The 12,870-nt window shown below is 37.9% G+C and overlaps 1 protein-coding gene across 2 annotated transcripts in view; it reads right to left on the minus strand.

Moving 5' to 3' along the window:
- The window catches only part of TAOK3 (TAO kinase 3), a 182,679-nt gene that overhangs the window by 159,616 nt on the left and 10,193 nt on the right, over window positions 1-12,870 (minus strand). The gene's annotated exons all lie outside the window — the stretch shown is intronic.

Here is a 12,870-nt window from a genome sequence, read left to right on the forward strand (position 1 = left end):
GAGGTGGCAATTTTGGAGTTTTAGCATTTTCTTTTAAACTCAGATTCTTTTTTTTTTTTTTAAAGATTTTATTTATTTATTTGACAGAGAGAAATCACAAGTAGGCAGAGAGGCAGGCAGAGAGAGAGAGGAGGAAGCAGGCTCCCCGCTGAGCAGAGAGCCCGATGCGGGACTCGATCCCAGGACCCTGAGATCATGACCTGAGCTGAAGGCAGCAGCTCAACCCACTGAGCCACCCAGGCGCCCTTAAACTCAGATTCTTTAAAAATGCCCTAGAACTTAATTTTTCCAAGTTCTACAACATAAGAAACCATGTATATACTTACAAATTTAAAACAGTGACAACAGACTGACTTCTGATCCTGTAATTTATTTTTATTTTTTGTACTGACTTCACTCATTTTCCCCCAGAGTCCCTAATGTACTAATCACCCTTTATCTTATATACATCCCTCTTTTCTTTTTTCTGACTTGCCGGAATACAAAAACTCAAGCTCTTGATTCTTTTAAAACAAAGGAAAGCAAGTGTCATGGTAAATATCATCCACTAGATTCAGATAAGGCAACTATAGAGTTGATTTGCTCAGTTATTATATAGAAGTGCAGGTGTAAATCTCTGTTGATATACAGAGCAGACGGAACACCACATTCTAACACAACCATCTATCTTACCTGGCTCACAAGGGAGAAGTGGTGTTCACAGCAACAGTACCTACTCATCTGTTGACAATGATGGAACATCCATCTAAGAAATGTGGTATCAGCAACTATCGCTTTACGATATGTTCAGTAACATGAAAGATGTGTGGCAATTAGAACTTTTTGATCTCACTCCTGTTTTTATCACTTGCATGCAGCTCTCTGCTGTGAATACGTATTAGAAACTAGCGGAATTCTGCTAAAGTCTCCTTAACTGCAACAGAAATCATGCTCTACTAATAATACTACTAACAACAGTACAGCTTTTTAAAATGACAATAGTAGTTTACTCTCCCATAAGTAACAATACTCTACCCAACAAGGCTGTTTCGCTTTCTGCCATGCTTTTTGAAAGTCTGGAGACCCTGGATACAGTTCCACGTTTTTTGTCTGTTTGTCTGTTTGTTCAGCCATTCATTGAATCACCTGGATAATTTCGAGTCTTCCAGTTAACTTCTCATTAATACTCAGGCACCCCTTCACCTTGTCAAGGGCAATCACAACTTTAATTTGTTTTTCTAAGATGCTAGCCAGTTAAGAATCACTTAGCAAATTTTATAAGCTTAGTCCACTCAATCACCTAGCCATTAAATAAAATGTTAAAAACAAAGCCTACTGAACCAACTGAAAACCTTCTATACTTGTATTCATATTTACTGTTGTGCCATAAATTTAAAGTAGAAGTTTTAGTAGGACGAGAATGAAAATATCTATTTTTTAGGGTCAGATGAGGATATACTTTTCTAAAATACAAAACAGAATAAATTAAAGAGGCTGAAATATAGCCATTACAATAATGGGCACAAAATATTCATTAATTAAATGACTACAGTAATTGGTTCCTTGGACAAATTCAAAGTCTCCCCCTCATAATGATGATCTTGGCTTATAACCAAGAGGTTTGAATGCAAAAACTAAACAAAAAATTCCTGAATAGGCAGGAATATAAAAGGAAGGAAGGCTGGTGATAGTCTAAGGGAAGAAGGGGAGCTGGAGTTCCTCTGGAGCAGATGAAGGCCAAGGAAAAAGCCATGTGTTTAGGGAGATAAGTATGCATCCTTTCAAACCCTTTTTGGTTGACCAAACTGTCAGGCACTATTAGCTTGTGCTTCTAGTGGGTGGGGAAAGAGGACATTCCTTAAGCAAGGGGAGACTTCGTTGGGACACACACTATAATAATGCTATCCCCCCACCCTTTTTTAAAACAAAACAAAACATGATCTTGGGAAACCAGGTTCTTTGGGTCCATCTGCTACAGAATCTACTATGACTGTAAAGAAAACTAGAGTTATACTGGAGATGATTAACTAAGGGGCTATTCAGGACAATCTGTAAGAATAAAAACGACCTCCCCCCCAAATCCACTTTGAATATCCATAAAACAATGCTGGTTCGAAAATGATGTGGAAGCAATACATTTAGGCATAGAAATAGGAGTATATGTTTATATAATATATTGATAAACTGCTGTTGAAGTAAAAAAAACCAGCTTATAAGACAATATAATAATGTAATATAATCTTCCTAATTATTTTTATTTTTTAAGATTTTATTATTGATTTGACACAGAGAGAGAGATCACAAGTAATCAGAGAGGCAGGCAGAGAGAGAGGGAGAAGCAGGCTCCCAGCTGAGCAGAGAGCCTGATGCGGGGCTCAATCCCATGACTCTGAGATCATGACCTAAGGTGAAGGCAGAGGCTTAACCCACTGAGCCACCCAGGCACCCTCTAATCAATTTTTTTTTTTTTAAGATTTATTTTTGGAGTAATCTCTACACCCAACGTGGGATTCGAATTCACAACACCAAGATCAAGAGTCGGAAGCTCTAACAACTGAGCCAGCCAGGTGCCCCCCCTAATCACTACTTTAAAAAATACATTTTTAGTTAAGTCTGTGAGGTTATATGTAAAAATGTATTTGAGTATAGAAGATAACTTTTACTTTCTAATTACTCCTCTATGTTTTCTATTTGTTAAAATGAAAAGCATGTTATTTACATAGTTGTTAAAAATTACCTAAGAGCTATCTTGGGTCAAGGACTCCCCACCATTTTGTGCAGAATAGGAGAAAACCTTAAAGGGAACAAGGGAGATATCTGCTTCCATTTCTACACATTTGCCAACAAGTGTTCTTGCTGGGAACTCCAAACTTCAGGACTCATAAGGACCTGATTTTGTAACATCTTACAACAGGGACATCGTTCATCATTACTGTTCATTATTATTTTTAACCAAATAAATATTGTGCAGATTACAATATCTCCACAGTGCCTGCTACACTATAATAGATCACTAAAAAATTTCTATTCTACAGAAAGCACAATAAAATTAGTTTGGGGAATCTTTTAGAGAAAAAAAGGTCTAAAAAATTCAAATGGGATTATGAACTTTTAAAGAAAATATTGTACTTGAGCAGTCAATATTATTAGTACTCAAAATACACACCTTGAATAAACAGCAGAAAAATGGACTCAACAAGCATAATTGCATCACACTGCTATGCTTTGGAGAGGAAAATGCATTTAAAGGCATGAGCAAAGATGTTCAGTACACAGCTAAAAGAATGGAGATTTATACAGGATGGAAAGACAGAATTTAATCCTTCTACATATGCCTGAGGTGATTCAAGATATTTTCCAATTTTTATTTTTTTTAAGATTTTATTTATTTGTGGGATGCCTGGGTGGCTCAGTTGGTTAAGCAGCTGCCTTCGGCTCAGGTCATGATCCCAGCGTCCTGGGATCGAGTCCCATATCGGGCTCCTTGCTCCGCAGGGAGCCTGCTTCTCCGTCTGACTCTGCTTTCCACTCTGTCTGCCTGTGCTTGCTCTCGCTCGCTCTCTCTGACAAATAAATAAAATCTTTAAAAAAAAAAAAAGATTTTATTTATTTGAGAGATAGCAAGAGACAGCACAAGTTGAGGGGACGAACAGGGGTAGAGGGAGTAGCATACTTCCCACTGGGCAGGGAGTCCTAGCCACAAGGTTCTACCCCAAGACCTTGGGAACATGACCCAAGCCAAAGGCAGACCCTTAACTTATGAACCCTTAACCATCCAGGCTGGTGCTCATTTAATTTAACTATTCTATCTATAGCCTTACTAAATAAGCAATAATACTATAAATTCTACTTTGAGGCTATTCAGTGTGAGCTTCCTTGGTTTTTCTCCATGCCATCTTAAAATTTCTCTGTACACTCAACTGACTTCATCCTTTATTCTTCTTCTACAGGTTAAACAACTCTCCCCCAACACCACCAAAGAAACTACCTTTTAATTTGGTATCCTGCTACCTTCTCCTATCACTAACCTACTCCTCTCACTTTTCTTAAATCTTCCATTGCTCTCCTTTCGGCCTACAATATGCTCAAGGTATCATTTACTGAGAGGAGGAGAGGGAACTATCCTAGGGACTCACTAGCTCTAACCTCCCAATCTCCAAATCCAACAGGACCATTCTCGGGTTGTATCTTTCTATAACCTTTATGGAACATCTTGTTTCTTGACTTGTGTGGCACCTTCCTCTTGGGAGTTTCTTTCCAACCCACCTCTCTCGGCTTGTCCTCTTTTGCTCACCTCTCTTCTTCTTCTTCTTTTTTTTTTTTTTTTTAAGATTTTATCCATTTATTTGACAGAGAGAGATCACAAATAGGCAGAAAGGCAGGCAGAAAAAGGAGGGGAAGCAGGCTCCCCAACAAGCAGAGAGCCAGATGCCGGCCTTGATTCCAGGACCCTGGGATCATGACCTGAGCCAAAGGCAGAGTCTTAACCCACTGAGCCACCCAGGTGCCTTTTCACTCACCTCTTAACACAAGGCTCTGTACTGGGTCCGTCTCTTCTCTCTACACTTTCTTACTGATCTGATTCACTCTTCTGCTTTCAACTATCTCATCGAAGCTGCCAATGTCCTCAATAAATCTCTCACTAGCTGCTTTTCTTCTTTGCATCAAGGCTGTCCTAGTTCCAGAACCAAGTTCTCATCCCTAATCTCTTTCTTTTTTTAAATTGCTTTACCAACTACTGATGGAGTCATTTTTCAGAGACTGACTGCATCAGTCTCTTCTAGTCAAGCACCTTAAATGGCTCCCCACTACCTACTGTTCAAAGTTCAAACCTCTTCATATAGGATTCAAGGGCCTTTGGTTTGCCACTGTCCCTGGGTATCCTATATTTTATTCACAGTGTCGGAACTAGGCTAAAAAATAGACAGATTATGGCCTAGCACCCTTGCTGAAAAGCTACCCAGTGTTCAAGACTCTGCTCCAATTCTAACCCCAAGTTACTCCATTTCTTCACGTACAGAAAGTACTTCACTTCTTGTGGCATTGATGCCATTCTGTCTTACTTTGAAAGAATATAGACATTTCTTTTTTTTTTTTTTTAAAGATTTTTTTATTTATTTATTTGACAGACAGAAATCACAAGTAGGCAGAGAAGCAGGCAGAGAGAGAGAAGGGGAAACAGGCTCCTGCTGAGCAGAGAGCCCTATGTGGGGCTCGATCCCAGGATCCTGAGACCATGACCTGAGCCGAAGGCAGAGACTTAATCCACTGAGCCACCCAGGCGCCCCAAATATAGACATTTCTTGATTCCATTAATTGAATATAACCAGTAGTAGAAGAGACACTATTGACTTATTTGTACTCCACAGTATCTTGAATGTACCAAGCAGTGTTGAACTCAGATTACATGCACTTAGAATTAGAGACTTCTTGTTCAGGATCTGAGCTAAAGTTTGCCTCTGCCATACTTCTGAAGGACAGATGTGGGAAACAAATTAGCTGAATAAATAATTTTGTGTGTATGTGTGTATGAGACAGTTGTAAAGAATTATTTCAAAAGAAATAATTTCAAAGCACTTTCATTTGAATTATTTTACAAAAATAATTATGAGAAATTTTACTCCTAGGTATATATCCAGAGAATTGACAACATATATTCACACAAAAACCTGCATATGAATGTTTACAGTAGCATTATTCTTAATAGACAAAAAGTGGGAACAACTCAAATGTCCATCAACTGATGAATGACTACACTGTGATCTACTGATCTAATGGAGTATTAGTCATCCATAAAAATTAAGCATTGACACATGCCATAGCACGGATGACCCTTGATAACATTATGGTAAGTGGAGAAGTCTGACAACAATTCACATATTTTATGATTCCATTTATATTAAGTATCCAGAGTGGGCAAATCCATAGAGACAGAAAGTTAGTGGTTGCCAAGGGATGGGGTAATTGAGATGGGATGCTAACAGGTACAGGGTTTCTTTTTGGAGTGATGGAAATGTGCTGGAACTAGACAGTGATCATGGTTGCGTAACATTGTGGATACATTAAAAATTTGAATTTTAGGGGCACCTGGGTGGCTCAGTGGGTTAAAGCCTTTGCCTTTGGCTCAGGTCATGATCCCAGAGTCGTAGGATCGAGCCCCACATCAGGCTCTCTGCTCTGTGGGGAGCCTGCTTCCTCCTCTCTCTCTGCCTGCCTCTCTGCTTACTTGTGATCTCTGTCTGTCAGAGATACTGGAAAATGATTTCTTAAAAATCCTAACCTGTATTGAATAGTCCATAATTTCAACTTTTTATCATTGGCATGTTATCTAACCAGCTTTTATAGTTATACATGAATGGCATCTTGGACTTAAAGCAGTTATTCTGTGGACACTAAAAGTACAACACTTGGGGCACCTGGGTGGCTCAGTGGGTTAAGCCGCTGCCTTCGGCTCGGGTCATGATCTCAGGGTCCTGGGATCGAGTCCCGCATCGGGCTCTCTGCTCATCGGGGAGCCTGCTTCCCTCTCCCTCTCTCTGCCTGCCTGCCTCTCTGTCTACTGTGATCTCTCTCTGTCAAATAAATAAATAAAATCTTTAAATGGAAAAATAAAATAAAAGTACAACACTTTACAGAGTTATTTAACTTTAATCTTTGCAATGAAAGGTAGTCTCTAAAACCAAGCATTAACATAAAAATCTAAAGCATTAACTAGACATTTCCAAATATACACTTTTATGAATGCAAAACATTTTGTATTTTAAAAGTTTTCATTTGGGTGTACTTTATGCTCTATGGCATCGTACAAAGGAAGGCACACATTAAAAAGAAAAAAAAAGTGGGAATGTGAATTGGTGCAGCCACTATGGAAAACATGGAGGTTCCTCAAAAGATTAAAGATAGAGCTACCGTATGATCCAGCAATTCCACTTCTGGATATATATCCAAAGGAAATGAAATCACTATCTTGAAAAGATACCTGCACTTCTATGTTCATTGCAGCATTATTTATAATAGCCAAGACACAGAAATAATCTAGTATTCATCAATGAATGGATAAAGAAAATGTAGTATCTGTATACAACGGATTATTATTAAGCCATAGAAAAGAAGGAAATCCTGCTATTTGTGATAACATGGAGGAACCTTTAGGGCAATATGCTAAGTGAAGTAAGTCAGAGGAAAAAAAAATACCGTAGGATTTCGCCTATATATGGAATCTAAAAAAACTGAACTCATAGATACAGAGGACAGACTGGTGGTTGCTGGAGACAAGGGGTAGAGAGTGGGGGGAAATGAGTGAAGGTAGTCAAAAGGTAAAAATGTACAGTTATAAGATAAATAAGTTCTGGGGATATAGTGTACAGCATGGTGATAATAGTTAACAACACTGAACTGCATATATGAAAGATGCTAAGAGAGTAAATCTTAAAAATTCTCATCACAATGGAGAAGGTTTGAGGTGACTGATGTCAACTAAATTTATTGTGGTGATCATTTCACAATATTTACAGAAATCATTATATTGTACACATTGGACTAATCAAATGTTATAGGTCAATTATACCTCAATAAAACTGGAAAAAAATGATGGGGAGTTTTCTTAATTTTTTTTTTCATTTGTTCATCCTATATGCTCTTTGGCATCAATACAAGAAGGCATGTATCATTTCAAAGGACAGGAAACTGACTGAAAATTAAAACAATAGGCATCCACTCGAAGTAACAAGTATTCTTATGTTTAAGCTTTTGAGTATATATTTTGTTCTCCCTAACAGAATTCCTTAATGGTTTTTTGAGGGAAGGGAGCATATGTAATTAACTTCAGTATCCCTTCATAGAGCCTAACATACACAACAGGCATTTCACTTACATTAAAGAATTGGATAAGAAGACTTCTTGATTACATAAAATTGATTGATCATATTTAATTTACAGTGACAGGATGGAAAGTTGTAATAGCAAAACTAAACTTCTCTGAGAGCAGTTAGCTATCTCATTCCTTAACAGAGGAAACAAACACACACATATGTATGATTATACATATAGGTACACACATGTATAGTTTTTCCTAAAGAAAAGCAAGCATGTCAATCTATAATCAGTTAAAAGACTGTCTCCATTTGCCTCCCATTTTTTCTGTAAATGAGGTGACAGACCTGACCTAAATTGGAGAAACATTCAGGTCTCTTTAATATTACTAGGATTGTTGACTTGACCTTAGAAAGGAAGGATGAAATAGATTTGTTTTCTTTTCTCTTCCTGCAAATCAAGGTCAGGTGCTTCAGCATTCTGCAGGAACTGTGAAAGATTGAAGTGTAAGATATGGTCCTCGTAATCAAATTATTTACATCATTAGTGAAGATAAAACTGGATGAATTAAGATACTACGCACATTTTTGTTCACTGGTTTGCTAATTTAAAAAGCTGGGATTTGGGGGCCCCTGGGTGGCTTAGTCACTGAGCATCTGCCTTCCACTTGGATCATGATCCCAGGGTTCTTGGGTAGAGCCCCACGTCAGGCTCCATGCTTCTCCCTCTCCCACTCACCCTGCTAGTGCTTCCTCTTTGCTGTGTGTCTCTCTCTGTCAAACAAAATCTTAAAAAAAAAATAAATAAATAAAAATCTGGGATTTTTGCAGCAAAACTGATTTTACTTCAAACAGGAAGTAAATTTTACACAGGATCTTGAAGAAAAGTTAAATTTGAATAGGCGGAGAGAAGGGAGGAGGGCTTTTTTGGGGGGCGGAGGTGGGATGTGGCAGAGAAAGAGACTCTTTTTTTTTTTAAAGATTTTATTTATTTGACAGAGATCACAAGTAGGCAGAGAAAGGAGAGGAAGCAGGCTCCCCGATGAGTAGAGAGCCCGATGTGGGGCTGGATCCCAGGGCCCTGGGATCATGACCTGAGCAGAAATCAAGAGTGGGACACTTAACAGCTTGAGCCCGAGCAGAGCACTTTACCCAGGTGCCCCTCCCCTCTCCTCTCTGTTCCAGGGAGGAGCACTTTTTGGATGAAGGAGATACAGTACCAGAGGTGCAGACTTAAACAAGTAAGGCATGTGGCAGAGACACACTCACCTCAATAGAGCAGAAAGAACAGGCCAAAGAACATAGGAAATGAAGCTGGATGAGCAGTGAGGGCCATATAAGAAAGGACGTTGAAAGTCAAGCAGAAGAGGTTAGATTTAATGTGGTGGAAACATGGAACCAGTGAAGCATTCTGAAACGGGGAGGAGTAGCACTTAAAGAAGGTTAATCAGGAGGAGTTGGAAAAAAACGAACGAAGGAAGGCAACTGTGGTAATCCAGGAATAAGGCCATAAGGGTCTGAGTAAGAGAGGTGCACGGAGATAGAGTATAGTCTAGTGGCAACATGCTGGGCCTTTGAGACTGGGGGGTATCAGAAGTGAGAATGAAACACAGACTAATGCAAAGGCTGCCTACCACATAAAGGGGTTGTACTACAGATTAAGACCTGGATATTTCCAACAGTAAAAATATATCCATTCAGCTTAAATGTTTACCAAATACTCTGTAAGTAGTTTCATCGCTTTCTTTGATGAATTTACAGCAGGCACCCCCAGATTTCACATTTGCTTTGTTAACACAACCCCAAGAAAATCTGCTTATGTAAAAATTAGTTGTTTTTCAATATACAAACAAAGTTAACTGAACCATTACAGGACATCAACCCCTGACACTAAGATGGTGAAAACATAAAACACTCTTCTTTATACTCAAATGTGTATTCTTTACTGTGTGGTTCTACCCCCAATAAAGCCAAACCAAACCAGAAGAACATCCCTAAAAAACCCCAACTTTTTTAGAGCTGCATCTAGAATCTGGAGCATATTCTTAACTTTATCTGATAGTGATCCAGTAGGAAGAAAACAAAATGTTGAGAAAATGACTTAAGAAATTAACACTTGGCCATGTTGCTTTCCTAGGCTGCGCTGTATCAAATGGGGAGGAAATTTTCTGAAGTGAAAAACAGCAACAAAATGTTACTAAAGCTCAATTTGGCACATTAACTTTTTATACTAAAAATCACTTAAATCTATAGTCAACTCTTCTCCTGCTTCCCCTCGTTCTAAGAGGAGTGGCATAAATAAGTAAGACCTATAGATCTCATTCACGTGCTCCCACGGTACTTTTAAATGCATTTACTCTAGTAAGATTGATTCTATTATCTGTACATGATTGCATGTATTGTGCTATATCTCTTCCCATGATCATTTTCTGGTAGAACTGTGAATAAGAAGGGAAATGTCCCAAACCAGCAAAAATAGTCCATGTACTATTACTCACTGAGCTCTTTCCTTACAAAGTACAACCAAGCTTGTTCCCCTAGTAGGTAATCTCACTTGACCCTCACAATAATCCACAAGTACTATGTTTGTGTCCACTTTACAGTTGAAGAAACCAAGGCTTCAAGAGTAAGGATTTGTATAAGATCACAAAGCTTGTGAGCTGTAAGCAGCAGACATGTTCATCTGATAGGCTCTTGTTAATTATTAGATTACACTGCCAACCTCAAACATGTGTGACCAAAGCCAAAAGTAACAGGAATAAGGAACCTGGACATGTTACTCACTGTGTACAAGAGTTAGGGAAGAACGTCTAAGCACTGTCAGTGATACAAACGGACAGATTCCCTGACTTACTTCTAACCTTTCCTTATACTGAAAACAGTGCACTCTATTCCTGAAGGAGAGTGGGACCCTGCATGAAATGGAAGTTAACTGTTCCCTTGTATTACTACTTGATGGTACCCATAGCATCTCGGTATGTTCTCAATTTGGTTACATTTTTGACAAATGCTGTCACTGACTCCAGCCCGGTCAAGACTAACTAGGCTGGTTGTTGGTGACATCAAAATGCTTTTAAAAGTATTTTCTTAATAGAATATCCAGTGCCCTGTGCAACCTATTTAACTGCTGTCAGTAAGCATGAAACAGAAACTAAACTTTGAGAGACACTTCTCAGTATATGAATAAAATATACTCATAAGACACCTCTAAAAATAACTCTCCACTGTGATTCCCTCTTTATGCATCTGGGCAGAGCTGTCATATTTCCTCTACAAAGCTTCCTTGTATGTTGAAACAGCAGGAATTTCAAACTGAACCAATATAATTGAGAACTACAATTTCTTTCACAAGACACGATTATTTTTATTAGTATTTTATAGAATTGCCTAAATATGATGGGACACTTTACATGTTAACTCTGCAATACTTTTGGTTAGAAAGCAAAGCAATTATGGTTTAAAGTTCTGTGCACCCTTCCCCTTTTTTCTGCTAACACTCGGTCTTCCACAAAATGGTCAGTGTGATCTCTGCAGAGTATGCAAGAAGTATGACCAAGGTAAATAAAGAACAGAACATTAAGCGCATGTCAAGTGAATCAGAAGTTTAAATCTTGTCATCTGCATGTGAAACCAGTAAACAGTTATAAGAGGATACAAATAAATATGTACAAATTAATAGGATGCAGTTAGTAACTTCCACTTTTCCAACTAGTGGCCTTTTGGCAGGCAGCCACATAATCTGCAATAATCTGTCACTACTGTGAAGCCCCACCTACTTCCGCTGCCCCACCCCATCCAAGCTATGATTGGGATACTTGTGGAGTGCTGATAAAATAATCATAAAAGCCCTCTCTATCTGTGAAAATGGAAATTAACATCATTTGTACTTTTAAGTGTTTAATATTTACAAATCTTAACCACACTATGACATCACATTTCAAAGCTTACTTAAAAGTTTTTTCTTTTTTATGTATCAGAAGCATAGAGTACCTATATCACTAATATGCCTTTTTTTTAAAAAATATTTTTATTTATTTTTTTGGCAGACAGCGATCACAAGCAGGCAGAGAGAGAGGGGGAAGCAGGCTCCCCACTGAGCAGAAAGCCCGACACCGGGCTCGATCCCAGAACCCTGGGATCATGACCTGAGCCGAAGGCAGAAGCTTTAACCTACTGAGCCACCCAGGTGCCCCCTCACTAATATGCTTCTTGAATGAAAATGCATCCTATGTATGATTAGAAGACTTTACACATCTAACATGTAGAGTACTAGTGGAGTTTGGAAGTCAGGATTATACAGATTTTATGTCAACCTTGTTCTAAGGGTCTAGCGAAATCGGTAAAGAAACTATTAAAGGCAGCTTTCTTGGCTAATAAAATACTTCACATTAATTTTTCAACATACAAACCATGAGCTGTTAAACAAATTATTTACTTTCCTACTTCATCTAATTTCATTGTATGGACTACAGTTGTGTCATAAATTACCTCATGGCTAAGATGTTTTATTATTATACTTCAATAAGTAACCTTATGTACTAAAATAAAAACAAAAAAACTTACAAAACAAGATAAACATGATCAAATCATCTAACTTTTCTGTCTCTAAATTTGGCATTATGTTTAAGAAATGAATGCTTTCTATATTCTGTTTTCCCTTGCTAGAAAAGAAGAAAAAATAGGACATGGCCTTGATTTTTTTTTAAGATCTCTAGGATGAATAGTGTGCCATTTTGAGTAGCTTCATTTTGAAATATTGTTTTACAGGAATATCAATCATAAGAACAAACTTCATCCATTTAATAAGAATAGCCGTGAGTATATTTAAAATTTTGTTTAAGACTTTTCTGACAAGATTATCATGTTTTATTTGCAGCTCAGTATTTACTTTACTTATCCAGAAAAAAAGGGGAAAAAAAATCAAAAAATTTATAAAAAAAAGTTCCCACTAATATTTATTTATGTAATCTCAAACTACAAACTAAAATAAATAGAGCATAGGAATCCAGTGATTTTCGAGGTTGATTACTCTCAGCTGGACTTTGAGCTAAGGCCATAAATATTCACATGAAATTCAACA

The sequence above is a fragment of the Mustela putorius genome, unplaced genomic scaffold (genome assembly GCF_011764305.1).
Source record: "Mustela putorius furo isolate JIRA1106 unplaced genomic scaffold, ASM1176430v1.1 tig00537248_pilon_pilon_pilon, whole genome shotgun sequence".
NCBI lineage: Eukaryota > Metazoa > Chordata > Mammalia > Carnivora > Mustelidae > Mustela > Mustela putorius.